General features: G+C 41.6%; 1 long non-coding RNA gene across 1 annotated transcript in view; it reads left to right on the forward strand.

Moving 5' to 3' along the window:
• Nucleotides 1–1,155: 1,155 nt before the first annotated feature.
• Nucleotides 1,156–22,062, forward strand: part of LOC118244833 (uncharacterized) — an 89,225-nt gene continuing 68,318 nt past the window's right edge. Inside the window, exon 1 of the long non-coding RNA XR_004777667.2 lies at nucleotides 1,156–1,318. This is a non-coding gene — a long non-coding RNA (uncharacterized LOC118244833). The remainder of the gene's footprint in view (nucleotides 1,319–22,062) is intronic.

Below are 22,062 nucleotides of genomic sequence, written 5' to 3' on the forward strand. Positions count from 1 at the left end.
CTGACTGAACTAGCAAAGCTCCTAAATCTTGTAAAACAGGCTTCCGTATCACTGGCCATCCTAGTACCTTTGTGTGCTCTGTTCCAGTTCATACCTACCCTTCTGGGCTATTGGTGACTGGAATTGTATGTGCTGTTTCAGGAGCAGTTGTAATAGGCCCTTGGGCAATTGCACAATAGTTCCTCTTGTCTACTGGAAGCATCTCTACATTGAAAATGCCTCCTACCTTCAGAGCTTCCATCAGCACCACGCCAATCATTTGGCCAAGGCCATTAATAGTTAAGACAAGATCAGTCCTGGAAAAGCCTCTTTTCAGCACAATACTTTGACTTTCATCACCACCTGTTGCTGTCCCTCCCTTCCATCACCCTTATGATTCCTCCACTAATCACCATGTGACACCTTATCAAATGATTTTCTGAACTCATGATAAACAAGCTCTAGCTGGTTATCTTGTCAAGGCCAACTATCTCATTGCTTTTAATCCCAATTTCTGTTTTCCTTTCGCACAGGTCCTTTTCCTTCCTTTAAGAGTACAAAACTATTGTACAAGCTAGAGAGAAATCCCTACTGCCTGCTAATGGTAAATGGGTTATGGCACACAGGTAGGCAATTCTGTCCCCTTGTTGGGGGGGAGCGATGGTGGGGATCCGCAGTGGTCTCTTTATTACAGTCTTATTTTCTTACTCACTCTTTGGAGTCTCAGCAGCATAACCAGACTCTTTGAACTCCTCCATTATTTTTAGTCCAGTCTCTTCTTGTTTTGAACTAATGTAAAAAAGCATTTCTCCAGAGATATTAATGCCTGGAATTAAAGAAGATAGATTTCTAGCACTTAGGCTTGGAGGCATTTAATAATAATAAAAATGCAACTTGATATGTGGTCTGAGAAATGCCCTAGCACAGCAGGAGAGACTCAAGAAAGCAAGTTGAGTTAGGCAGCCTCTTGGTAAACCAAGGCACCACATTTTTGTACTGTGAATCACAGAGTATTTGAAGTGACCACAGTAAAGATTTATGAGTTAATTTATATGATGCGTCTTATTGTAAAAACCCAGGCATGTCCATAAAAAGGAATGAAAAAACCCCTCCCAGAACATCCTCATTAATAAGCACATAAATAAAGAGAGCCAGGCTACTCCAAAGTCTGTCTAAGCTCCAGTTCAGAGTGCTACTGAGCACCTGGAAACACCAGCAACTTCCCTGGAAGCTACACAGGTTCAAGATCTTTTCTAAGCAGAAGCTGAAAGCCTATTGCCATAAACCCTGGAGGCTTTTTCTGCAGAAGAAAGAGAAGAGCCTTGCTGGACTCCCTAAGGTCAGTCTAGCTGGGCTCTGATGCACAAAATGAATTGTTTCTCTTGAAAACACTTGGCCATCAGTGCATGTATGTATATATGTGCACAGTGCAATGTAAACACATATCTGTTTGTTTCTCCTGTGCTTCCATAAATGAAATGGTGGGTAAATCTTTCTGGGATGGTGTGAGTACTTGAAGCCTAATGACTCCAACTCTAATGTGCTTAGGTTTTATAATGCTATCATTACCTGTTGTGAATATAAACTCACCCAGGCCTCAGAAAGTCATCTAATTTCTTGTACCTTGCTAGTAAGAAAGGCTCTGCTGTTTAAATCCTGTCTGGCTCTGACTAATGCTACAGGCATAATACAACCATTCCCTTGCCTCCCGCACTGTGCCTTCTGGGAAGTCAGATCGCACCCTTTGGTTAGGAGCAGAGGAACAGCATCCTGCATCTTTCCCTGTGGCACCTCTGCCTCAATAGAACTACAAAGCAAAAGATCACACATGCTTTTTTTTTCATTTCAGAGTCAGTAAGGTTAACTTAACATAACTGCTAACAAGAAGGTAACATATTCAAAGGTGGTCTTCAAAAATGTATTTTTCTTTCTTTCTTTTTTTTTTCCTCCATTATCTGGGGCATCCCAGCCCTCTCTATTAATGAAAAGTTGACTGTGATCACGTTTCAGAGCACAGAGAAACTCTGCTACTCTAAGACTCTAGAAAGGTCAGTGTTAAGCCTGTATCTGTCATGTCACAGAAGTAAGAAATGCCAGTCAACTTCTAGAAAATGCTAAGTGAAAATTTTTAATAAAATAAAGAGTATTACCTCCAAAATCCATGAGTCTCTCTGTGCCTTGCTGTCTTTCTGGCTAAACCTTTTGCAATCAGACATCTTGCTGAGTGCTTAAAGAAAATGTGTCCCTCCTTGTAACATACATCAACTCCACTTTCTCTCCAAGGGGAGTTAAATGTGTTTCTTTAAATAAATTTATCACAGAAAAAATATACAGTACTATTTGGAAAATTCAATGTCAGCTAATTAGCAATTGGCAAATAGGTGTTGCAGGATGGAGAGACTGAATGCAATAGATGAGTCATTCAAACCAAATGCTTTAGGCAGCCCAAGTATTAAGTCCATTTCCTTTTCATTGTTAGTGTCAGTGAAAAAAAATCTGAAATGGGCACCAGAGGTTTCTTGTAGGCAGGCATTCTGAAATACAGTCATTTCCCTCTTTTCCAGCACACCCTAAATCCTGCCAGCTCCCTTCTCTTCTAAGCGAGGTGTAGGCAGCACAGCCTAATTGGTTTCCTCATGTGATGGACATATGAGGGAATCGGTTAAAGAGCTCTGTGATAACCTTCCTCACAGAGATTTGTTTTCAAGACACACTGGATGTGGCAGGTAACATCAGTACAGCCTGGAGATCTCTCGAGAGGAGAAGGGTCCTTTCTCTCAGTGATAGTATTGTAAACATCCGGTTCCCCAAGCAAGGTCCAGCATCCTTCTATGGAACGAAGAGGCAGTTCTCAGCCCTGTTCTGGTGTCACCCAGGTGGGCCTGCAGGGACAAACCTTCTCTCCTGACTCCTGAACAAAGTGCCTTCACAAGCAAGATGACACTACTGAGAACAGGCAGCAGGGAGAAGTGTTGATGGCCATTGCTCCTGCCACAGTTGCTCTGAAGAAAAAGACTCAGGCACGTCCTTTCCCCCACATCAAATGTGGGTGTCAGAAAAATTATTCTACTCCAAATCCAGTGGTTTTCTACCACTGAAGTGCTCTTGCTCCCAGCTAGTGGAGTCAGTATTGTTTTAAAGTGGGGAGGAGATGGCTGGTATCACATAGAGGACTGGGAGGTAGTACAGAGAATGCAGGGACTTTGCTTTTCATCTCGTGTGAGCCCTGGGTATGTGGCCAAGGGGCAACTATCTAATGGATTCAAAAGAAGGTGAGGTGGGCTGTGAGGCAGTCCCAGGCAAGCCCAGAAGTCTCAGCTTCACAGCCTTATGCAACTCTGCCAGATTTCAGCCTACTCAACATAATTTTCTGCCTCAGCTTGGAGCCTGCATGCTTACTTACTGCCTTGATACCATAACAGTGTTTTCCCAGAAAAACATGAGCTACAGCTTGTAAACAGTGATTTCCAGCAGTCAACTCCCAAAAATGACAAAAAAGCCATTTTTACAAGTTCTTTCCCTGTCAAATTTCATATTGCCATGAAATAGTGGAACTGTCAGAATATCTAAAAACTGAAGTTCAAAAAAGCTTGATTCAAGGCAATCTTATGTCAACACCTCTTTCTCTAGAATGAAACTGCTGTGAAATAGCAGGGATTTCTAGGGAAAACTCTGAACATTAAATCACTCACACAGGGTTTTTCAACAATGAGACAGCAGAGCAAGGTAGTGGATCTGTCATTTCGGTGTTCAATACGTGCCAGGTCCTTGGGAGGAGCCAGCTGGAAGATTAATCTACTACCTAACCACAGTTCTAAAATTATGTTCAAAAAATATAGGTCAGGCTTCAAGGATCTTTACCTAAAAGAGATGGCCAGTGCCACCACCCTACTGGTGTGTTATATGCTAACCCAGTGTCCATATGTTTGGGTACAGAGTGAATCCCAGTCACCCTACGTGTCATGAAAGTTATGAGCTAACCCCATAAGTAATGGATGACTTTGCCAAGGTTCAGTCAAATCCTTTACATTATTAAAAACAACAGTGTCAGGTTATGCTTACTGAAGAAGTCTCAAGACACACAAGACTTTTAGAGATTCTACCCAAAACTTTGATGGGACAAAGTTTATGTGTCCATGGACTGCAGTCCTCCTGAAAATAATGACCTCAAAATTTTCTCTCGCAAACAGTTTGGGTGCTCCCAGTCTCTCCCTAGCCTCCTAGAGAGATGCACAGCCTCTACTTTTGCTGCACATTTCAAGAAATCTGACATGTAGAGCACATCACTGCACACTTTTCTGATGCACGTAACAGTGCCTAGCATATTATATAGTCTTTCAGCCCACACGAAGATGCTGTAGGACTAAGCCAAATTTCCACCATCTCCAAGTAACTCTGTCTAGTGCACAGATTACCCAGCCCAGAGTACACCAAGCTCAAAGTATCATTGGTCTTCAGGGTGATGTGGAGCAGTATTATTGATTACAGAGTGAGTGCCAGCACCCATTCTTTGCCTGACAGGACAGAGGGTGTGCATACAAACCATGTGGAATGGGAATGATTTGTGTCATGCTCAGTTAGGTCCTCTATTTCCTTATTGAAAGATGCCTGTGATTCTCCTTGATTCTCCCTAGAAAATAACACTAAGGGCTTTAACAAATGAGAATAAAGAGAGAAAATGAGAATAAAGAGGGAAAATGAGAACAAAGAGGATTTCCTTTGCTCTTTCCCCCCAAAATAATAAAGAGGTACAGACAGACATGAATTGACATGTTCCCTTTGCCACCCTTGTTTTGCCATAAATGCCTTATTGCAAGAAGCTGCACTGTAATTAACTCTTGTTTTGTTTTACTATGTATTTATAAAGGCTATTGCTCCTTAGGTGGAGATGGCAATACCCACTGCAGAGCGTGCCAACTATCTCCTTGCTCATGGGTTCTGGGACCAGCCAATTTCTCTGTGTGATTTATCACTTGGTAATCCATCTCCTCCATCCATTATCCTGCACAAAAATCAGCCCCGGACAGCGGTTTTCTCTGCAGCATAGCAGGCAGAGCTGTCACTTTCCCTGCCCTGTTCTCAGCAGGGCAAGGGAATTTTGTCTTTTCAGATTCAGTAAGCTTCATGGCAATCTGGGTGAATACCTCAACAGTGGAAATAACAGCTCTGTGTACATTAGACTAGAGTGATGACCTGCACAAACACTTCCCTTCAGTTGTGATGGCTTTTCCAACTTAGGGCTTGCCAGCATTTATTTTTATGTAAGTTGGCCTCCCTGAACCTTTTTTATTTTCTGAAAGCTACTTAAGTATCAGCTAATGAAGCCTTCAACAACTACCTGAATCAAACAAATCTGTTGCCTCCATGCTGAACTGACAAGCATGACATACAATGGTTTCAAAAGCTCCAATTGTAGCTTATACAAACATACATTAAGCAATAATTTATGTCGTGAAACAATATGAATAAGCAAAACAATGCATTATTGCATACCAATTTTTGATGCTTGAATTTTGTTCTAGGATTTTTAGGTATGCAATGCACATACAGATCAATACAGCATCTAAACAGTGCACCAGACTTACAATACACTAGAATACCATAAATAAAAAATATCAATTTCTTTGTATAAGAAAGTGATAACTATATCAATAAATTCAACACATTCTCCTAAAGCTGACATTCATTTATTAGTACAAATTTGGGTTAAGATAATTTCATGAATAGAAACCATGAAGTCAACTCAAGTTTCTTGTTCAGACCTAGTCTAAATTACCAGGCTTTGGGACCAGGCCAGTGCCTCCATATTTGTATGACAGCTGGATGGAACTACTGCAAAGTAAATATTAGCACTGGTGAAGTTTATGCAGAAAAATAACACTGAAAAAGAAATTAAAATTCTCCAGCCTGAAGCTGTGCAGCTCAAAAAACATCTCTAGTCTGCAAAAAGCTCTGTGTACAATAAAGAAAAAGGGAAAAAAGGAAAAAATTATGTCTTTCTTTAAAGGCTCAACAAAGAGCAACTCATCCTTTCAAGAATACGTCTTTCACCTTTGATACAGCTGTACTGGATAGTCTAGAATTTTTCATGTGCTTAGGGAGAGGACCCACAAATCCAAAGAGAGTTCAGGTTGGGGGAAATAATTAATTTCTATTCCTCTCCTTCAACTCTGTCAACCTCACAGGGGGAGGTGCCAGAAAACATTACTGCCCTCCCTCTCCTCAAATTAAAAAAAAAAAAAAAAGTAGATGAGGAGGTGAGGAGGGAAAGGGGAAACAAAGATACAGAAAGAAACTGGAGAGGGGAGGAGTAGGGATGTGGAGCTGAGAAGCAAGAAGAAAAAAGCATTTGTAAAATTAAAAGGCAGGGCCCCATCAGATTGTGTCGGGCAGGGGAAAACGTGTCGTAGGCAGGAGTAATTGGTAATCGGAGCAGAAGTGAAGAAAGGGATGATTTATGGGAGCATGGAGACAGGGGTGGAATAATTTTTGGAGCAGAACGGGGAACTTACTGAACGCCTGAAACTCAGCTACTTATCCACTCGTTCTTGTGATAAATTAGCTCTTGTTTAAAGTAACCGGAGCTCCATTTTTCATTCTGATTACTACACTTGATATCTCTCTCTCTCCTTCTGTTTCTCTCTGACCACTGCCCCTTAGCAGGTTCTCTGAGCTGAGGCAATGGGTTTATGGAAACTCTTCACCCCTCCATTACAGTGCTCCCACCCTGCCTTCCAATTACTGTAGGGTTAACTCTTTAAGTTGCTGTGTGTTCCTGTGAGCCGCTTAAAAGTCTTTCTCAGTGTTGACCTGGGAACATATGGAACACGATCCTGTGTTTATGCTATGGTGGAGGGAAGGAGTGCATGTGTGTATTTGTGTGCACACGTCAGATGCTTGCATGAATGCGGATCAACCACAGTGGTATGTCACGGCCTCCGGCATTTGCGTGAGTGCTTGGCACCTTGGAAAGCAGCAACATATGTGGCCCAGTGCACATCAGGTTATTGCTAGGAATGACTTATTTTACAGTGCTACCCAAAGCCACCCCCACTGCCTCAGGCACAAGGTCTCACTGTTCAGTTTACCACCTAAATCCATACGAAAATTCAGGTGAGACACAACAGGTAAGACAAACACGTGGCAGAAAGAAGGAGTTGACATACAATGGGAGACTCACCGTAAGGAAGACTGGATGACTTAAAGACAAACTCATCTAAAACACTTTTAAGTGTAAATTGTATGACAAATGAATACTAATAAATATTAACTTTCTTATTCACATCAGAACCAGTTATTTTCTTTATATTTCAAAATACTGAAGTGGTTTGCATGAAGAGATTTGAAGGAGGAAGTGCTTTTGCCATTCGGTTAAGGGAAGACAAAAGAAAAGTACAAAGGGTACCAGAGGAGACAGATCAGCTAGGGTTCTGCTACCAATGAGTGAAAAAGACACAAAAAGCATATTTCCGAGAATAGCGAGGAATAACACAGAAACATACAAGGCAGGAACTGGCTTGTTATTGCCATTACTCTAGAACTAGGATGTAAAAAGAACAAGAGGTTATTCACTGAAATTAAAAAAATGACAAAGTAATATTTCCACACACAAATAACTATCTGGTGCAATCTTCACCTCAACTGCTATTAATGTCAGGAGCTTGGCACAATTGAAAAGGACCAAGCTGGTGTAAGGACAGAGGTATCTATACCTAAGATGGTTGGTGTGGTTGTCAACAACCCAGCCCCTCCAAAAGAAGCCAATTTCTACATATACAGGCTCAGTAGATGTGACCCCATAGACCAGCTGTTCCTTAACTGCCTCCTGCCTGAAGTCCTTGCACCTTTCCAACTCATTTTATGTCAGTCACAGAAAAAGACAAGGTATCAGGCTAGCAAAGGATACCACATCTGACACATCACTGCAGCATATGACCTGCCATATGGGGCAGTGCTGCCATAAAGTCTTGCTGAACAAATACACTGCCTGCCCACATGGCTCACACTCAATCGACACGCTATCATACATGACAGGACACATTGGCTAAACTGCACATTCAGTTCTAGATCTTTTGAAGGAGCCATATTCTGACAAGTGATCTGCTGCTACTGTCTGTCCTGTGACACATCTTGTCTTGCCAACCTGAATACACTCTTCCAGGTATAGTTCAGTTAAATCACACTGAGCACATTCAAAATCGAGCTAATTCTAAAAAAGCTAGCATTAACTTAACTGAGGGTTCTCTTAGATTTCTGTAGCTGGCAGGTAGCATAACCACACATCACCATCTTTATGCCAGGAAAGATAAATATTACGGATAGGTACTTTTCCAAATGTGAAAACACATGTCAGCAAAATATATTCATACTACTGTCTCTCAGTACAGTCTTCTTTCTTATGGGCTTTCAATGCCTATTCTATAAACAATGATCTACACGTTCAAGGAGAGCAGTCCCATCTCCACTGCATCCCTTATTTATAGTACTATAGAACTGGGTGTTACATGAACCACCTGATAGCACTGAAGTCCTGCTATTACCTACGTTACTGTGAGAGACATTCTTTGAATAAGTAATTACAGCTTGCGTTATGAGGTGTTTGGGAGGAAAGTCAAAGTAAAACCAAAAATTAGGAGAAAAAAAAAAAAAAGAAAGCTATAAGAATTGTCATTGCCAAAACCAGCAGGTGCGCAGCTGTTTTGGAAACAATGATGGACGCTCTGCCTTGAACAAGTCACAGGCAGTCAAGAGCCCGGCCCTCCTGAACACATACATACAAGTACATAAGCTGATGAGATTCTCACAAAACTCACCAGAAATGCATCTTTGGAAGACAAGTAGGACCACCAGGTGTTACCACCATTAGTATTTTGCCAGTGATGTGAGCACAGCTACATTGTGCAGGCAGGGACTGAAGACCAAGGTCCAGAGTAAAAAGCAGCTGCAAGAGAGGCAACAGGCAAGGACAAGGTGTGAATAAAAGGGTGAAGATAATGAACTTGCATTTTCTTTGAGGTGCGTATACTGCATATCCTCTAACCTTGAAGGGATCCCAGGGGGGTTTGGGAAGGGGATAAGGGTGGTTCACAGTTGTTAATACATTTTTATTATATATTTTATTATATTAAGTAGAGGGCAAACTGATCACTATGACCAGACAAGGACAGGGAGATTAGCCTTACTGCAATGATGGGCAGTTTCTTACTTGGAGTCCGGACAGCTAATCTACCCACCATGTTTCAGACAATGCTCACTTTATCTGTACATGGGAGCCTTACCCCATCTCTCCTTCTCATACCTTTGATAGAAAGCAGCTAGATTTTCAAAGATTTCAGAAAGCCAAAGTGTGTAAAGCAAATGAGCACTCTGAAAGTTTTGCTTTTACATAGCACTGTTGATGTAAGAGCATCTAGCATAGCCTCAGATAGAAAGTTACACCTGAGAATCCAAATCCGTTAGTTGTTTTTTAAAATGCATTTCAACTTCCCCAGTTTGAGGCAAAGAAGTAGTGTTTTCAAAGAAAGGTTCCTCAAAACTGTGGAGCAGGAAACGTAGCTATTTAAATAAATAAATAATAATAATAATTTAGAATCTCTCAGAATCTCTCAGAATTAGCCTGGAACTGTCAGAGCACACAGTAAAAGACAAAAATCAGTGAAAGGAAATGTCTATGCCTGTTCCTGAAAGTCCAGTACATAGCATTAATCCAGGGGAACAGAACTGGTGGATTTCAAAGAACAGTACTCAGTTTTCCCCTACTCTGCTCAGTGTTGATGCACAAGAGCTTAAGTTTTACACCAAAGAATTAGAGATGTCTGTTCATCAGCTTTCACAAGTTTTTGAATACTTCGGGTTGAAAAGCATGAAGAAAGCATGTAAAAATTTTTTTCTGGGGAGAACAATTTGTTGCAGAAACACCAGATAGGATTCTTCCATCCCTTACCACAGCCCATAGAAGGACAACTAGGAAAATAACCATTTTTTCTTTAAGCCAAAGGAGACCCCTTGTATATACTCTCGGTTCCCATCTGTTATACTTGGCATTTGAGACACAGCACTTGAAAACACAAGCAGGACAAAAGCAGAAGTTTCTTTTTACGAAAATTTTTGAAGTTAATGGGCCACATCCTAACATCACAATCCTTTGCTTTTTTTCAAGGAAGTGAAGTAGACGGGACCTAAATGAGCTCTAAGGCTCAAATCCAACCTGCATGAAATAGGGCACACTAGTAGTTTTAAACTTGCATCCAGAGCAGCTTGGGTTTTGAAAAACAAACATTTATTTCCTCAAGGACTCTCTCTCAATCACGAATAAGACATCAGTTCAGCTGGGACAGTAACCCATGGTACCCGGCCATGAGGTAACGGTGACTGCATTACTGCAAGCTGTGCGCTGCAGACTGAAGGACTACTCAATCCATGGCCTGGACTGAGCAACTCTTATTTGTAATACCTCAGTTTATCTGGTAATCTAACCCAAAGGTCCACATATTGCACCTGTCTCCCTCGGTGACCAAGACTATCAGGAGGCAAATATGACACAGTCCCTCACGTGCTGGAAAACTCTTCCTGTTTACCCTAGGAGCTCAAATGGGAAAGCAAGGAAGCATTACCTTTGTGGCAATCCTCTTTCAGCCTCTGTCCTGCAAGCCAGCTAGAATTCAGGGGAACCTCCAGCACTCCATGGAAAGGAATAGCTGCTTATTCAGTTTGTTAGGACATCCTTACCTTACAAAGGAAAAAACACACATTTATTGGACAGAATTGAGATTTCATGTCTCCACTTTCTGTCCCTCTCAAGAGTTAGAGAAGTCTTTATTACTTTGTGAACAGTGAAAATTTCACCCCATTTATCTTCGGTGCCAAGCCAACAGAGAAGAACTTCAGTAGAAACTTTTTTTTGAACAAGACCTAAAGTTCTTAGAGGTTCTTCCATGTCAGTTGGCCTTCCAGACCCTACTGGAATTCAAATAACCTACCCGATTATTCTGGGGGGGTGTTGTAAAATACCACAAGTAGAAGGGAGAGGAAGGTGGAAAGAAGAATCCTAAGATACAATGGATACATTTATTTTTTTAAGAACTATCGTTGCTCTCTTCTATGCCCCCTCCCCTGGCAAAGGTGAACTGCATATCTTTAGTTAATAATTAACTTGTCATGAGCTCCATCAATATCCCATCATCTAAGTGACAGAGGGAAGGGAGGCGATGGGGGAGGTGATCAGCACGACGTGCCAGCTCTGCCCGCAGCCTGCGATCTCGTCTCGGCCATAATAAATAGGATGAAATGCGCTCCTGATAAATGCCCATGTCATGGAGAGATTTTACCTTCACTCAGAAACAATGTAATATCTCAGCTATTACCCAAAATAATTTATCAATGTGTAATAGCTTTGTGCAGAGCTCAGATAGGAGGGGAGCAGCGCTGCCCGAGATGGATGGATCCTACCTTCTGCTTTTAATTTTTAATGCTCGTAGGCAGCTTCACATTAAAGGCCAGGTGTCATATATAGACTTAATGTAAGAATGGAGTTCATGAATTCTAATCAGGAGAGAATCTCCCTCTCTCTTCTCTTGCTTTAGTCAGTTCTCTTTTTTTTTATTTATCAATTTTCCTCTCTTTCTATATTCCCATTTTCTTTGCCTCTCTCTCTTGGTCTGTTTCCTCCCCCTGTTCTTCATCTATATTTTACTCCGTTTCTGTAACAAAACCATTCAGGTAGCTCTTTGCCACTTTTTATGTCCCAAAACTGTCCCATCACTTAAGAACAAGAAAGAATAACTGATCTGTTTCAGCCTTGGTCCTTGTGTCATCATTTGCACCTAGGAGAACAAATTCAATACATGTACCAAGCCAGAATAAAGAATCAGGGAAAAAGAAAAAAAAATTTACAGTAACAATCAAGAGTGGAAAAATACAAACTGTGGACATCAAAATTCATAGTGGAATTGTGTCACTGAAAAGATCTTGGCTGCAAAGGGCCTGTGGAGAAGCTTCGTTCCCTTTCCCAGCCAAATCCCATTCCTTTGCAAAGAAACCTGTTTCTTTAATTTGCAAGAGACAGCACCGGGACATATGGATCCAAAAAAGAGACCCTGGGGCCTCTTTTCCTAACATTTCTAGTCTTCTTATAGCCATGTCAGCAATATGAATGTTCTCCTCTTCACTTTCAACATAATGCATGAAAAAACATTTGGGGCTCATTTATTCTTGGCCTCCGTCAGAGGGACCTGTTCATGGGACCTCTGTATGTAAAATGCATTTTTTTTACATACAGCAGTATGTAAAATCTCCAGTACAGCCTACTGGACAATGCCAGGAAGTTCTATCATTAAGAACGTACCATTAGGGCTCACGTCAGAAATATCATTATTGTATCAATACACTACATCAAAGTATGACATACTGTCTGGGTGAGACACCTGCAATCAACAGCAGTGCACGACAGCACTTCTGAGCTCTGCATAAAGAATGGAGCTGTAGGAACGAAGGGGGGAGAACCACTTACTGTCCACAAGGTGCAGCAAGAGACAATAAGGCAGTTAATACAAGCAGCAGACACAAAGATCATGGAACAGGCAGAGACTGAAAAAATGAAACAATGGGCAACAGTTTTTGTTTGCATTCACATGTGAAGGACAGTAAGAGCACTCCAAGGCAATACTGCCCACAGGAGGAGCACTAATACAGCTGCAAACCTTTTTACAACCACTTTGCTGATTTCCAAGTTATGAAGACACCAGTGCTGAGAGGAGTTTGGGCTTGATTTCTGCCTTCTGTTGACATAGGTAACATAAACTGTCCCCATTGTTGGTTGACAAAGCAGGGATCATGGAGTGAATGACTCTTGAGAGTTCCTTCAGAATAAAAGAGTGAGATGGCATAAAAAGGCTCCACTGGTGCTGCTCCCAACATCCCTTTTAGCAGATAAACAGAGGACATCTGCCTCTAAGGGCAGTTCTTTGTCTCTTTTCCTAACCACTCACACATCTCTCTCTCCAGAGCATAAAGAACTTAAGACTCTCCTCCATTTATTCCCATGTGGTATTTAACATCTTCCTCAGCCTATCAAAACATCACAGCAGAGATCTGTTCTCAAGCACCAAATTCTCTAAAAGTCCATAGGAAACTTTCCTTTCTTGTTTCTTACCTTCTGCAAGGATTACTCTAAGAACATTCCTATGCTTTCAGCTTACTGCTTCCAAATCTGCAGGTAACATGGTTCTGGAGGGCAGATATATATCAGCAAACAGAACTGTATCATGCAAGCAGTATGCCCAAAACTTCATTGGCTTCACATGGCATCTTGCTAGCTGAATGATGTTTCTCAAAGGAAAAGAAAGGCTGGTATCCCACTCAGAAAAATCCACTCTGCACACTAAGAAGCCAAATCTACAGAACAGGTTAAAAACAAGTTTTAGGAAAAAGTCATTTCATGATTGAGAAAAGACAAGACCTGCCTTTGTATTCAACTTTGTAGCTGTCAGATTAAGAGATGACAAATCTTTGAAGAGCAGAGCTGAAAAGTAGGAGGGTGAAAAGCTGAAGTTGTATTGGTGGGTCATAGCATGGTACCTCAAGGTACAGGGAATGTGTGGCTGTTTGCAGGCTGAAGCTCTGGAAACTTCAGGCTGTCTATGAAGATCCCCAGTTTTTCTAGGAACACCTTGCAAAGACTGTCTGAGTGCTCATGCCTCACCAAGCAGGTTTTGCTCCTCTCTGTCTCAGTATAACTGTAGCACTGCAAAGGCAAGGCACTAGCATCCCCTGGTGCAGCAGCTTTAGGATACCCTCTGTGATATACACTTATCTGAATTAATAAGAAAGAGAGATGTTGTTTGAAGGCAGACAGAAAGATAGCCTTACCTTCCCTGAATACCACTCACTTAGTGGCTTTGGCCTGGCTCCAAGCCAGGAGGAGAGCAGCATGCCCTTGTCTCTGTTGAATGAAAGCCCCAGTGCCAGCTGCCAGCCTCAGGCAGACAGTGACTCCACAAGCCAAACTAAGAACTCTAAACTCATTCACTCGTGGTCCAAGATCCTTCCTAACCCTGAGGGATTGTGGTAGAGAAAAAAAAAAAAAAGAAAAAGAGAAAAAAAAAGGAAAAAAAAAAAAAAAGAAAGACATCCCCCAGGTAACAGTCCCTTGCATCACACAGCCTGAGCCTAATAAGGGTCTATTGCTGTCTCATTCCATTGCTAACACTGTGACTCTAACTGCCGTGTACTACAAATTAATTCATTCCTTCAGGCCTTGCTGTTCAGTAACTGGCTGTCACAGCAATCTCCCGAGGAGCTAATTGAGAGTTGTGATCCGTGCAGTATTTCCATTAGTGCTGTAATGACAGGCAGCCAGACACACACACATGCATGCACACACACACAGAGCACAGGTTCCTCTGTCCCCACAAAGGGAAGCAGATAAAAAGCCAGAGCCATTTCAAGTGTCAAGCAGCAGCTAGGGGAAATGGAAAACCAGAGGAACAATTTCCATGATTCAGACTGAGGTCACCCAAACTTTGTCTGAATGAGAGCAATTTGCTGGGAGCTCTAAACAAGCTCTTAATTCACTCTAGTGGAGTAAAATCCCTGACATCCTCTTCTTCTGTACTGTGGTACTGTTCCAGAGACTACAAATCCCAGCAAGTTACCTCTTTTTGAAAGGATCTCCCCATTGCATTGTGGGGCTTGTAGTCTCCAGATAGATGCATCTTTAATGAGGATGATTGCAGTCATAGTTGTGTGTGGCACTGTAGAAGCATTAAAGACAATAAGGAATATTAGAGAGTCTCACAGGTTCTGCTTAACAAGATGTCGAGGTGTTAATTAGGGAAGAATGTTATTTTATCAGTTATGGTGCAGTTCATTCAGGAATCTGGATAGCTCAGACATGAAGTTTGTTTATGATTTTAGTCTCTTCTTGATTTGTTTATCCTTTCATGACTAGTTTCCAGAGGATTAGGAGGAAAACATTACATACAGGACCTCTTGCAACTGTACCAAGTATTGGTAAAGACTTGGCCATATTAAAGGATACATTACATGTCCTGTCTGGATGGACTATATCCTTATGGTTCTCTGGTCTCAGAGGGCGGACACCTAGAAAGCAAAGCACATGAAATTCTGTGCTGCCACTGATGATTATTTAGCAGGGTCAGTTAGAATGTGAGAAACCTGTGGTCTCTTTGGCATTTGTCCACTTTCTTGAACTAGATCTGGAATTAACCCTACCATATCTGAGGCCTTGTCTGCATACACACAGATGTGAATCCATCTAATTTAAATTACTTGGTAGTTAGCCAAATTGATGCAGACTAGTTCAGTAGACACTTCTCGCAGTGAGTGCTTCACTAATTTCAAAGCTGTGATCAGTTTCATTGTAAATTAAATAGTTTCAAAGTTCATTGACAATGGGAAACCAAATCACAACAATTATTTTGAGTGACAATGAATGAATCCTTCAAAAATGTAGTTCTGATATCAGCCTTTTTAGCCTTGGGAAAAGAAAAAAAAAAGACTAAAGTTTCCCTGGTAATTAAAATGCTGTGACATTTTCAGTATCTAAGCAAAGCAGGATGCATTTGCAAGCAAATAGTTTAAAAGCAATCCATGCAATTACATTAGCAGTCAGACAGATCTAAGGCAACGTTTCTAGTCACCCTTAAATTTAGACTGTTGCATTGGCAAAGGTGTCTCAGGTAGCCATGCACAAGGAGGTAGCTCCTGCTCTCAACAGGGTGAAGATATTCTCCCTTGGACATGGACTGCTCTCACAGAGACTCAGGTTTCCAACAGCAGCTCTCTAGCAAGGGAATGAGCTGCAGGTTCTTCACAGCATTCCAGAGGACACAATGTGCTGCTCTGACTATCACTGCAGTCTGGCTTTATAAAAGTACCTAGGGAAGATACCTATTCAAGGTCTGCAAAGAGCCTTCAGGGCTCAGATAGAGGATTAAGTTACTGAGGCTTAAGAAGTCATGGCATATAATCTTAGCTTGGTAATTGAACACATGCATGCTCCTGGCATGCGATAAATGCAAGGTCATTTGACTTAACCTAGGAGAGGACAGCATTAAGTGGAATTACCCCATGTCTGCTGCAGGCTAGTTGTGCACACAACTCTGTTAGCACAGCTTAGCAGATACACAGCAATTTGTTCAGCTGTACTAAATACTACTGCATGTACAAACCCTGATTCTGCCCTCTTGTGACAGTATGACAGGAAAATGAAGTTCTTTTAAAAGTCAGATGAATTTGACACAGGAAACAAAAACAAATTCAAAATATTTCACAATGGTGAAGTGCCCCTGGAAAGTGGGTTAAAGTAGGATGTTCTGAGATATCCATGTAGTCTTGGCTTCCCTGTATATATCTGTCTTTCCTGTATATAATTAGGATTTTCCAATCTCAGATGGACAGAGTGGAAGGCAAGGTATTGGGTGTGTCTGCCTCTTCTGCACACAACCAAACTGAAATCTCACAGCACACCAAGAAGAGACCCTACCAGCACTCCTGACTAACTTCTGAAAAAGGACAAGAGGGTGTCAATGAATAAAGTTCCAAAAGCCCAGGGGTGGACAAGATCCTGGAGTGGTCCACACAGCCAGTTAGAATATGGTGTCTCTTGCAACTTTGTTTCTGGAATCATTCAAGGTATGCCCAAGGAATATGAGTAGGTGGACGTAAAGCTCTCTCTGTTATTGATGTTGGGAAAGCTACGGCATAAATTGAAAAGGTCCTGAGTTATGACCAATAACTTCATTGTTACAGAAATATTATGTGCCAGAGTAGCTTTGGCTTCTGTGCATAGTGTCAGCGATGCCTTTTCCCCTAAAATGGGATACCGGATGGATCCAGCAGAGGGGTAGGGGTGGAATGAAGACATACAAGTAGTGATTTATTCCAGACCGATTACTTGGAAGGAGTTTCCAAAAAGCAGTTACTGATCTAGCGGAAATGACATGTATTTCAACACAAATTGATCTCTTCATAGCTCTGCCATGCTGGCACAGTGGTGCACACACGGTTGCATTGATAACAGCATGACAGGATAACCCCAAACAATCTGAATCAAATCCCAGTGGCTATACTATGTGAAAGAAGCCCTTGTTCATGTCAGCTTTTGACATCTTCATGGTCTCCATGCACAGCATGATTTGGGGATCTGACTGTTTTGCTGCCTGCAGGCCTCAGTGCCTGTATTTCCTGCAGCAGAATCCTGTCAACGCTTCACCAGTTTTTCCAACGTCTCACCAATGCATGAATTTTTTTCTTATAGAGGAAGGCTTCACGCCTATCAGGCTTTCAATGCTCACTGTTCAGTTCAATCATTACTGACATACACCTCACACTGACTTCTCTGGAGGCAAGCTAATGTGGAGATGCAACCAAGTCACTGGCTTCACAGCAGAAAGCAGATATGGCAACTAAAGCCCCTTCACACCACACCTGCTCTGGCTAACCCAGGCCACCCCCAAGGTGAAGTATAAAGTACCTTTGTCAGCTAAGGAAGTCCTGGCAGTTAGTATTTGGTGGAGGACACCCGTCTACTTGTGCATGGGTCTGCTGTTCCTGTGAGAACAGGGATTGTGAGAGAGGAGGAGCTGTCCTGAAGCAGTGAGCTCATCAGGTCATTTTGAAAGACATGTTGGGGGATATCTAGTCCAGTCATGAAAGGAGACTATTGCCACCCCTAGAACATGTCAACTGTGCCTTTGTCTTGGAAATTTCCACGAATGGAAGTTCCACCACATCTCTGGGTAACATGTTTCACCACAGCACAGTTCTCCTAGGAAGTTTTACCTATGCCTAATTGGAATAGCCGAAGACACAGCAGCTACTACTGGGCATACCTGACAGAAGTCCTATCTGGACTATTCTAAAAATGGTAAGCATAAAATGAGAAATGCAACATTTGGAAACAGACTCACAAAAACAGCATACAAATGCATTTCTTATGCTACCTGAAACTCAGCACTAACTACAGGAACTCCTTCAGGACTTCTATTTTAAAAAGCTCTCTCAGTCAGCAGAACTGAAGAAAGATTATGGTAGTCTGATACTCCCTCTGACAGAATAAAGCTGCATAAAAACAATCAAGAAGACATTAAACAAGGTCTGACTGCAAGCCCAACTTCCATGGCATTCTCTATTCAGTAGAGCAGTTTACAGAGCAGGGACTTCAGTCTCTGATTATGGCCCTCTGTTTATGCTGCTCAGTTCTCCCAGGTAGTTATCAAGTGCAAATAAGCTCACAGGGGGACACTTGCCTCCTCTAATCCTAATTAATGTCACTGAAACTCATCATTAGCTAGGTGTATGAGGGCAGTTCATACACACGTAACCATCTATCAGGAAATGCCTATTGCATATTACCAAACAAATGGTCTGTTGAGTGAAGAGAGCCTTTTCTTCAGGAGACGCTTCTGATTTAGTTCAAGAGAAGGCTAAAGCACCAAAACTCATGTATCTAACTGGGCTCTTTGCCCTCTTCTCTTGCTAAAGCAAGCAACTAGCTTTACTCTGGTATATGTGGTCTAACATGTCCCAGGTTAATTAGTGTAGCTGTCTTACAAATCATACTTAGAATCACAGAATGATTAGGATTGGAAAGGACTCTGGAAGTTCCCTGCTCCAAACTCAAGAAATGCAGGTCCAGCTTTAAAGTTAGATTAAGCCATTCAGGATAGATTGTGACTACCTCTTTAGAAGATAGCCACTCTCCAAACACTCCCATAATGAAAAGCTGTTTCCTTATAGCTACTGTAGCTTCCCTTATTGCAGCTTGTATCCATTGCCTCTTGTCCTTTTGCTGTGCTCCTCCAAGTCAAAATGGACCTTGTCTTCTTTGTAACTACCCGCTCTACTCAGGTACAGTATTGCAACTACTGAATAGAGAGAAATAATCACTCCTCTAGATTGCACTATCACAAAACTATGCTGCTGTTTGATGTTCAACTTATCTGTAAGGATTTCCAGGTCCTTTTCTCAAGAGCTGCTTCCTAGTCATGTGCATTCTAGCCTGGACTCATTTCAAAAACAGCATTCACTTCCAGACATTCACATTCAGTCCCTGAATTTCTTGCAAGTGATGATTTAGTGGTATTTAGGCTAAATTCATGAATTGTACACCCACATCTCCTACTATTCTTCTTTTCCCAGCACAATACTTGCATCTTATGGGTTTATGTAAGGTGCTACAACTTCTGCCTTCTATGAGGTTTCATGTACCAGATGTAATAGAACAGCTTGATCATCTGGGATCTGCTACCAGAGTCAAAGGAAGCAGAAGGGACATGTCCTTGTGCCACAATCTCTAATCTGTGGGCAAATGAAAGTGAGAATAGGGGTTCTGGTTCAGAGTATCTAGGTCAGAGCAGAGGCCAGGGAGTGAGGATTAGATGAAAGGCCAGAAGCTGAGCACTCCCCCACATCCTTCTCACTCTCAGTTTGAATGAACAGAGGGAGGAGAATAAAGAGGACCTGTCTGGTCAAGAGAGCAACAGAAAATAGTGCAAGTCAGGAGAGGAGATCAAAACAGGGAGCAACGAGGAGAAAGGTGATTCAGGAGCCTATTATGTTTTCACCAAGCTCCACTCTTCTACCAGAATGCCTTGAACATGTGTTAGCACTGTCCCGGAAACAGATCTACATTTGTCCTGAATCTAGCTCCACATCTGATTATACCCCACCTCCTCAATGTACACATCATCAGATTTTACATTGACTCATTTGATTTCTGGCACTATTTACTTTTTAACTCACAGTATGCTTCTATTCCCTATCAGTGGTTTAGAGCAGATTTCACAGCTGTTAGACTTTAAATAAAATATCTGTTCCACTTAGTTTTATTTTAAACAATTGTTGTGGTTCAAAACAGCAGACAGCTAAGCACCACACAGCCATTCGCTCACTCCCCCCAAAATGGAATGGGAGAGAAGTGAAAAAGCTAAAAGTGTGAGAACTTGTTGGCTGAGATTAGGGCAGTTTAATAAGAAAGAAAGAAAATACAAATATAATAATAATAATAATAATAATAATAATAAAGTGATGCATAATGCAATTGCTCACCACTAGCCAACCAATGCCCAGCCAGTCCCCAAACAACAGTGGCCCCACTGGCCAAGCACTCTTTTTTTTGTTGCTGAGCAAGAAGACATCATATGGTATGGGATATCTCTTTGGCCAGTCTGGGCCAGCTGTCCTGGCTGTGCCACCTCCCAGCTCCTGGTGCAACCCCAGCCTCCTTGCTGGCAGGGCAGCAAGAGAAGCAGAAAAGTCCTTGACAGTGTAAGCACTGCTCTGCAAAAACTAAAATACTGGTGTGTTATTGATATCCTAAAACACAGCAGCATGCCAGCTATGATGAAGAAAATATCTCCGTCCCATATGAAATCAGAAGACCCATTCACACTCTGCAGGTAAGCTGCTTTCTCCCTTCTACCTGTTCTAGTTTCCACTCTGCCTGAGCATTATAATCTCCTAAACTAAGATCCATTTTGTCCAACACTGTAGCTATGTCAGGCAAGGTTGCAAACAACATTAGAACATTACCTCTGGCAATGGCCAGATACTTAAAGAGGATTAGAAGCAGAGCAGGAAGAGAAAGACTGTGTCCTTGGGGCACTGGGCTGATATATCCAGAGATCCAACGTTGTGACCCAAAATACCTTCCCAAGTGGTAATATAAAACACAGCATAGTTTGGGTCATTTCTTCTTACTCCCTGCCTTTGCCCTGGGCATTAGTTCATATTTTTAATACCGTGGAATTCTCTATCACGGTGGTTCTTCCTTTAATTATTCACATATCAATACACTTGGCCATCTATTATGGCTTCTAGGGATCTGCTTGGCCTGAGAATCTTCCATTCCTTGATTTTAGTGTTAGGGAGTATTTTTACCACCTTCCTTCCCTGTGATTTTCATGATGAATGCAAGCACATTCCCAAAACCTCTCAAAGCAAACTTAATACTATCATCAGGACTGTGCTGAGTGCGGAAAGATGAGACTGCTACAAGCCCTGTCAGCTAAGCTACACTGCTGCTGCCATATTAGTTTGCCAGTTAGTCAGTGATGCTAGGAACTGGCACCAGCATACGGTAAAGCTTTCCAGGTATAATCTCAGCTGAAGAAAGGAAGAAACTTCTACCAACTACAGAATTCAATTGGTAACCTACTTATTTAAATATATCAGTCTTATATGCCAGATGCTATCTTGTAAGGGGACCAGCATTCTGTAAGGATATATCCTTGCCCATATGAAACTATAGTCTAAAAACCAGACAGATACAGTAACTGCAGAGGCAAATGCTGCCAACAGGTTCTTAAACCATTGCAGATTTTTAACAGAGAGTTGATAATTTTAGCAGTTTCTCTTTCTATGTTACCCTGCCTTGTACAGATTACTTCTGTGCAATAACAAAACAAATCTATGGAATCTGTTTTGTTTGTTCTGATCTTATATAGCTCACCCACTCACACAAACTAAAAGAACTCCATGGCAGATCTAATATTAAAATACGGAGTCTGAATAAACTGTTCGGTAGGATTTGGCCAATTGGAACAGTATTAAAACAAAACCAATAATTAATAATAGCCTATTGCTTAGTACTTAGACCACACTTTACTGTAGAAGTACTGCAAAAAACATTACTTGATTAATCAATTAATCAAGAAGTTACAAAATTAGCTACATTAACTAATTAATTAATCAAGAAGCTATTAAAAGCCCGACTGAAAGGATATCGATTGCTGCTAGAATATGTTGTGGTGCAATGTTGTGGTACACAGATAAGAATTTCAGAGATAGATGTAATAGTTCACGGATCTATGTGGTTTCATGTGCATCGATTTGAGATAAATGCCTAAGGTCTGTGGCACGGGAAACCAGAAAAGAGCTAGAATTTGTACTGTCAAATAAATATAAGTCTGAGGGGTTGTTTGAAAAGGAAAAGACCAAGCTATGGCTGAGATCCTGCCTTGCAATGAATTCTCACTCTGAAGAAAAGCTAGGAAAAAGTAAGAGAAAACACACTTTTACTGTATTTATCAGCCCTGGCATCAGATGCTGCATGTATTATAG

The sequence above is a fragment of the Cygnus atratus genome, chromosome 5 (assembly GCF_013377495.2).
Source record: "Cygnus atratus isolate AKBS03 ecotype Queensland, Australia chromosome 5, CAtr_DNAZoo_HiC_assembly, whole genome shotgun sequence".
NCBI classification, from domain to species: Eukaryota; Metazoa; Chordata; class Aves; order Anseriformes; family Anatidae; genus Cygnus; species Cygnus atratus.